The sequence below is a fragment of the Myotis myotis genome, unplaced genomic scaffold (genome assembly GCF_014108235.1).
Source record: "Myotis myotis isolate mMyoMyo1 unplaced genomic scaffold, mMyoMyo1.p scaffold_m19_p_2, whole genome shotgun sequence".
NCBI classification, from domain to species: domain Eukaryota; kingdom Metazoa; phylum Chordata; class Mammalia; order Chiroptera; family Vespertilionidae; genus Myotis; species Myotis myotis.
In genome coordinates this window covers 212,661,267-212,667,187 of record NW_023416324.1, presented here as the reverse complement: position 1 = coordinate 212,667,187, position 5,921 = coordinate 212,661,267, and the positions used below count along the sequence as shown (strand labels likewise).

General features: G+C 54.8%; 1 long non-coding RNA gene across 1 annotated transcript; it reads left to right on the top strand.

Moving 5' to 3' along the window:
* The first annotated feature begins 1,692 nt into the window (after nt 1-1,692).
* Nucleotides 1,693-3,905, top strand: LOC118675914. Its single transcript, XR_004973973.1, has 3 exons — nt 1,693-1,711; nt 2,686-2,841; nt 3,887-3,905. It is a non-coding gene; the product is annotated as an uncharacterized LOC118675914 (long non-coding RNA).
* The last annotated feature ends 2,016 nt before the right edge of the window (nt 3,906-5,921 follow it).

Sequence of the window (5,921 nt, the reverse complement as noted above, 5' to 3'; positions counted from 1 at the left end):
CATCACCATTTGCAGCTGGTCCCAAGTGGGGGTCCCCCAGGCCCGGGGTCTGCATTTGCAGCCCTGCGCCTGCAGCCCCCCGCGCTGTGCTTCTGCATGGGGGTCAGTGTGCTCGGGACTGTCGTCAAAGTGCCACAGTCCCGGGCTTGCCAGTGACAGCTGCATCTCCGTCTGGAGGCTGGGCGTCCAAGATCAAGGTGTCAGCAGGGGCAGTGCCTTCCGCGGCCTCTCCTTGGCCAGCAGGTGGCCGGCTTCTCCCTGTATCCTCGCCTGGTCGTCCATCTTTATGTGCCTGTGTCCTAATCTGTTCTTCTTTTTGTTTTTTAATGTATTTTTATTGGTTTCAGAGAGGAAGGGAGAGGGAAAGAGAGAAACACCAATGAGGAGAGAGAATCACTGATCCGCTGCCTCCTGCACGCTCCACGCCGGGGATTGAACCTGCAACCCGGGCATGTGCCCTGACGGGGAATTGAACTGTGGACCTCCCGGTTCATAGTTTGATGCTCAACCACTGAGCCACGCCAGCCAGGCTCTGCTCTTCTTAGAAGGACACCAGTCAGATTGGGTTAGGGGCCACCCTAATGACCTCATTTACCTCTTAAAGACTCCATCTCCACATGCAGCCCTATGTGGAGGTACGGCTACCACATGAGAATTTGGGGCAACACAGTTCAGTCCATCACAGACGGGAGCACCCGATGTGGTCTGAAGAACCCAGAGGGCGTGACTCGGGGACCACCATAGATGTACCACACAGGAAGGAAAGAAGAGGGCTCTTGCTTACAGAGTGTTAAATGGACCTCAAGGAAGACTCAGCACCACTCAGGACGCACCCACGAGGGAAGCCGTGAGCCATGAAGCGGCCTCTGTGAGCTCAAAGACATGTGCCCAGAGCCACAAGCCAGGGCGCGGGACGCTTTCCCCCTCCCCCCCAACGGGCGGGTGTGGGATCTCCTGACAGGTAGGAATCAGATGACGTTAGCAAACCAAGAGTTGCTTTGCTCTGTTGCACTATTTCAAGGGTCTGCTCTTATCTCTTCTCTGCTTCTTTCGTCTCTTTCTGGACCTGTTGTCTTCCTTTCATCGCATTCTTGGAAGCCTACTGGGTCCATGTCACCTACCGCCTCTCCTCCAACTTCAACAGGTTCCAATGACTCCTCCATCTGTCGCTTACATTTCCCTGCTGTGATCACACATGTCATCTATGTCCCCTGAATCCGGCCTGCCCATCACAGCATCCCCAAACTCCGTCCCACCCGGCCACCTCCTCTCATCCATCCTCCCCTCTCCTCCTGCAAAGAGCCATTTTCTTATTCTCCCAGGAGCCAAAATTGTGGCAAGACATGTGGACCAGACAGAGGACATCCATGCCCTGGCCAATGAGAGCAGGCGCCCCTGGTCCTTCCCACGGTCAGGCAGCCTCCCTCCCGGGCCTGACCCCACCCAGGGTGCACCCAGCGTGCTGGGAACTGACCCTGCCCTTGGCCTCCGCGGTTCCCCTCTGCTGTGTCTTCGCTGCTCTCTGCTGAGACCTGTTCCCACACTTCAGCGTTTCCCCATCCAGTGGAAGCATCTTGGAAAACGATCCTTGGGCTGGAAGCCATGATATCTGATCCTGACAACCTTCTGGGAGTCAAGTTGCTGCGGTTTGCGTGTCTCTCCCATCTGGAGGGAAGGCTGCCCGGGCAGGATGGGAGCCACTCCAGACCTTGTAAGCAAGAGGAGTGGTTTGTAGGGATGGCAGGGAGGGTAGGAACGTGCGTTTGCCAGAACCTTCCATGGCTGGGCTCTGTGGGGGGTCCTGTCACATGGGAGAGGAGAGAAGGCCTTCAGCCAGCAGACACATAAGTGACCCAGACTCTGCACTCACATGGCCTCTGCAGGATCCCCTTCCTCCCCCTCCCCCTCTCCCCCTCAGGAAGCCACTCCCTCCCCCTGTCCCCCCCCCCCCCCTCAGAGCCTTGGTCTCCTCCAGTGTCATTGCCAGCATCTCCTGACAGACGCAGATAAACCTCCACACGAGCCGCACAGGGAGAAGGAAAGTACAAGTGATGACTCTCCTTAATCCTGGGACTTTCCCCTCTGTGCCCCTGCTGACACCCCAGTAAGGCCTGGTTCCCAGGACAGGAAGCTGCTGACCGGGTAGGTCAGGTCAGGACAAATCCCCACCTCCCCCAGGAGGGGGCGCACTTTCTCGGTGGCCCCAGTGACAACTTGGCCTCCTGGGCAAAACACGGAAAACCACACCCAACACGGAACGCGCAGTCGGCCACAGTGGACTCCATAATTCATACAATTCCACTGCTTGTGTCTCCGGGAAAAGTAAATTCACTTTGTTTTTGAAACAGTTGATGGCCAGTGCCATTGGCGAGGGCAGCAAGCAAGAAGTTCTCAGTGGGAGGAGGGAGGAGAGGCGGTGGTGCTGGGGGCAGGGGGCCCACAGCCACGCACGGCTTCTTCTGAAAACAGCAAATACGACTAATCCGCGCCTTTCCCATAATGGACAATTCATGAAAACCTTGGGGGTGATAATCAAGTTGATTTTGCTAAAAATGTAATATCTCATCTTACCCCCCCCCCACCCCCACCCCGCTTATCATTTCCCTGGTCCTAACTAGGATTGGTTCAAGACTGGGCTAAATTTGTTTAGACAAGTTCTACAATATTTTTTTTTTTTTTTTAAAGAGGAAGGTGCAGTACAGAGAGTTTCCAAGTCCAGAGAACATTCTGTTCCCAGCCTTTGGTTTACAACCGAATGTGCTTTACATTTTGAAGACAAGCTATAGCTTGTAAATCGAATGTGGAACTCATCTGAAGCCTGAGCCATCCATCACTCGTTATGTAAGTGGAGAAATTTCTGGCGAGGAGAAATCTTTAGCTGAAAGCTAGGAAGGTCTGTTGATCTTAAACAACGTTGAAATGGATCTGCTCCGTCGATAATATCTGGGTGCCTGTCGGCTCCTCCACAGCCCGCCGCGTGCATCTTGCCAACTCGGGCGTCGCACAAGTAATCATTCCGATGGGAACGTGAGAGAGTTTCTTGGGCAAGAAAGTCAAATATTGTAAGTGCTGCCGTTTTGTTAAGCAGGCTTCCTTCCTTCCAGCGCACTCGAAGCCTTAAATTTAGAACGCTGACATATTGTCTCCAAAATCAGTCATTGTCGGCAGCGCCCGGAGTAATTTTGAGAACTGCCTGTGCTTTAAGAGGGTTATGACCATATTCCCCCGCAAACGGCCCCTGTTCTAGTAAACACATACCTCATTCTCTTCCAGCTATAAAAACCCCAGTTCCATCACGGAAATAAAATGCTTTCTCAAGCCCTTTCTCGCTGCTTTTGTGAACAAAACCACTTTTCCAGCGACACCTCCCTCCTGCCACCCAGCCCCTGTGGAGGGAACATCTTGCGAGTAGAAGAGGACTTTAAAAATATATATTATTTCAGAGAGGAAGGGAGAGGGAGAGAGAGATTGAAACATCAATGATGAGAGAGAATCATGGATTGGCTGCCTCCTGCAGGCCCCCTATTGAGAATTAAGCCCACAACCCGGACACGTGCCCTGACCAGGAATTGAACCGTGACCTCCTGGTTCATAGGTTGACATTCAACCACTGAGCCACGCCAGCCAGGCAGGATGAGGACTTTCATAAAACCCTCTTTCTGCATCAGCTGCTCCAGAGGCGAGGCTGGGTGGCGGCATTCTCAGCATCCGGAGGAGGGAAGGTCTCCAGCACCCTCCCTCCACCACCATCGCACGCCCCCTTAAGCTGCTTTATTTCTTTCACACTGTGTCCTCTCAACTGTGTTACTACTTGACTCGTGTGTTGTCTCTCTCTCCTCACAAGACAATGAACTCTGAGAAAAATCTACATGGGGTTTTCTTGCAGGTGGGATGGTCTACAGACCCCAAGAGAGACGTGCTCCTGTTGCAACGTTGGCGACGGTGGACCACGGTGATGGAGGCGACGAAGGTGTGGGCAGTGCGATGTGGAGGCCTGGCTGTGACCACGGGCCCAAGACCTATGAGTCATTATAACAGATGCCATGAGAATGGCCTGTATGTGAGTGCAGCCCATGACCTGTGTAGGACAGGGGCTCTTTCTGTTTTGTTCACGCTGCATCCCCAGCTTCTGACAATAGTAGGCACTCCATACGTGTCTGTGCGGCTGCTTCATTAACCAAGAACTATACTGGCGAAAGGCACTGCGAGTCCATTAACAGTGTTAAAGGATTTCGTCTTTTATTACATGCAATACATGCATGCGTGGTGCTGTAACTCCCCGAGGTGTTATTTCATCATGGTTAGGGTTCCTGAACCCCTATGAGTGACTCTGAGGACCATTGATGGAGAACCTCTGACAAAAGGGGGCAAGTGCTGAATTGAAATGCTGCAGACTTGATCCTCTTACCAGCTGTGTACCCTGAGCAAACCCACTTCAGCTCCCTGAGACCCGGCTCTCTCGTGTGGTGAATGGAAGCAATAATAGCCTATCTACCTTCCCAACCAGAAAAGAACAATGTGTTCGAGACATCCGAGGCATCGCAGGGGCAGAATTCATTGCACCCCAATTCATTGTTATATTGGGTTTTTGAGGGGGACCATCAGCTCCCACCCCCCAGGGACATGGGGCGTCATCGTGGATTGTCTCAGCTGGTGTGGGTGCTGCTGGTGTTCGCGGGTGGAGACCAGGGGTTCGCGGGAGGAAAATCATAGCCAAACGTCCCCCACTGCACAGGACAGCCCGCAGCAAACACCGACCCGACCCAGCCTGTCAGCAGTGCTGAGGCAGGAACCCCATGGTGCCGCTTTGCTGCAGGCCTTGCTTTCTGCTTTATAATGGGCATGAACCCCTATTTCACCAACCTCAGAAGCACATCTGAAACACAGAGTCACATAATTTTCTTGTGCGTCTAAACCAATCAAGTCACTCCCCGCCCCCTCCTCCCAGAAAAACCCACGTGGGAGTCAGCACGGATTGACCTCACCTGTGAAACCGTGAGGGGAGGAGCAGTAGCGGTTCCAGGCCCCGGCGGGCAGGGCAGCCCTCACGCAACTACTCCAGGCACCACGGCCTCACAGTGACCTACTCACAGCCTGAGAATGCCACCCCGAGCCTGGGGCACAGGCCTACAGGAAGGGGATGGAAACTCACCCTCTTAGTGGTTAGTGGCCTGGTAATGCGTGCGCGCACACACACACACACATACATACACACGCACGCATGCACACACTTATTCTTGACTTTTTGTGAATAAAATGCAGCTCAAGCCTGGCGGTGAGGGGAGAGTCACAGACAGAAAACACCTTTTCTTCTCTCACCGGCACCAGCCGCTACACATTAGCCTCTGGGCCCTGCTTGCGTCTAACCTGTCACCACCCCCGACCCCACCCCACCCAGGCCCAGCTGTGTGGACGATGAGTCCCGGGTTCAGCTGGGGCGCTGCCAGAGGGAGGCGTGCGGCTGCCCCGCACCTGCTCTGAAGGTCCCCACTGTTCAGGGAGAGGGAAGCTCCAAGCCCACCAGCGGGCGGGGAATGTGGGGCATCCCTGGGGCCCGTGCACATGGACTGTTGATGCGCCGCAGGTAGTCACAGGCTGAGGGGAGCCCGGAGTTTCAGCAACAGCTTCCCTGTGGCCTTAGAAAAACCCAAGCAGCAACCACAGCACCAGCGACAACGAAGACTCAGTCCCAGAAGGAGGGCCGTGGCCACCTGCGGCTGGTCAGGCTGAGCTCCAAGCCTCAGGTCTGGGGAGACTGACTAGTTCCCCCCGCCCCCGTTGTTTGTCCTGCCCAGGGAGGGAGCTTTCCTCCCACGCCACCCCCACCCCAGGGCACAGCAGGGACCTGAACAGCCTGACACAGCCAGCCAGGAGGCCCAGTGAGGGGTTCCTTCCAAATAAGCTTCGAGCTGCCCTCCCTG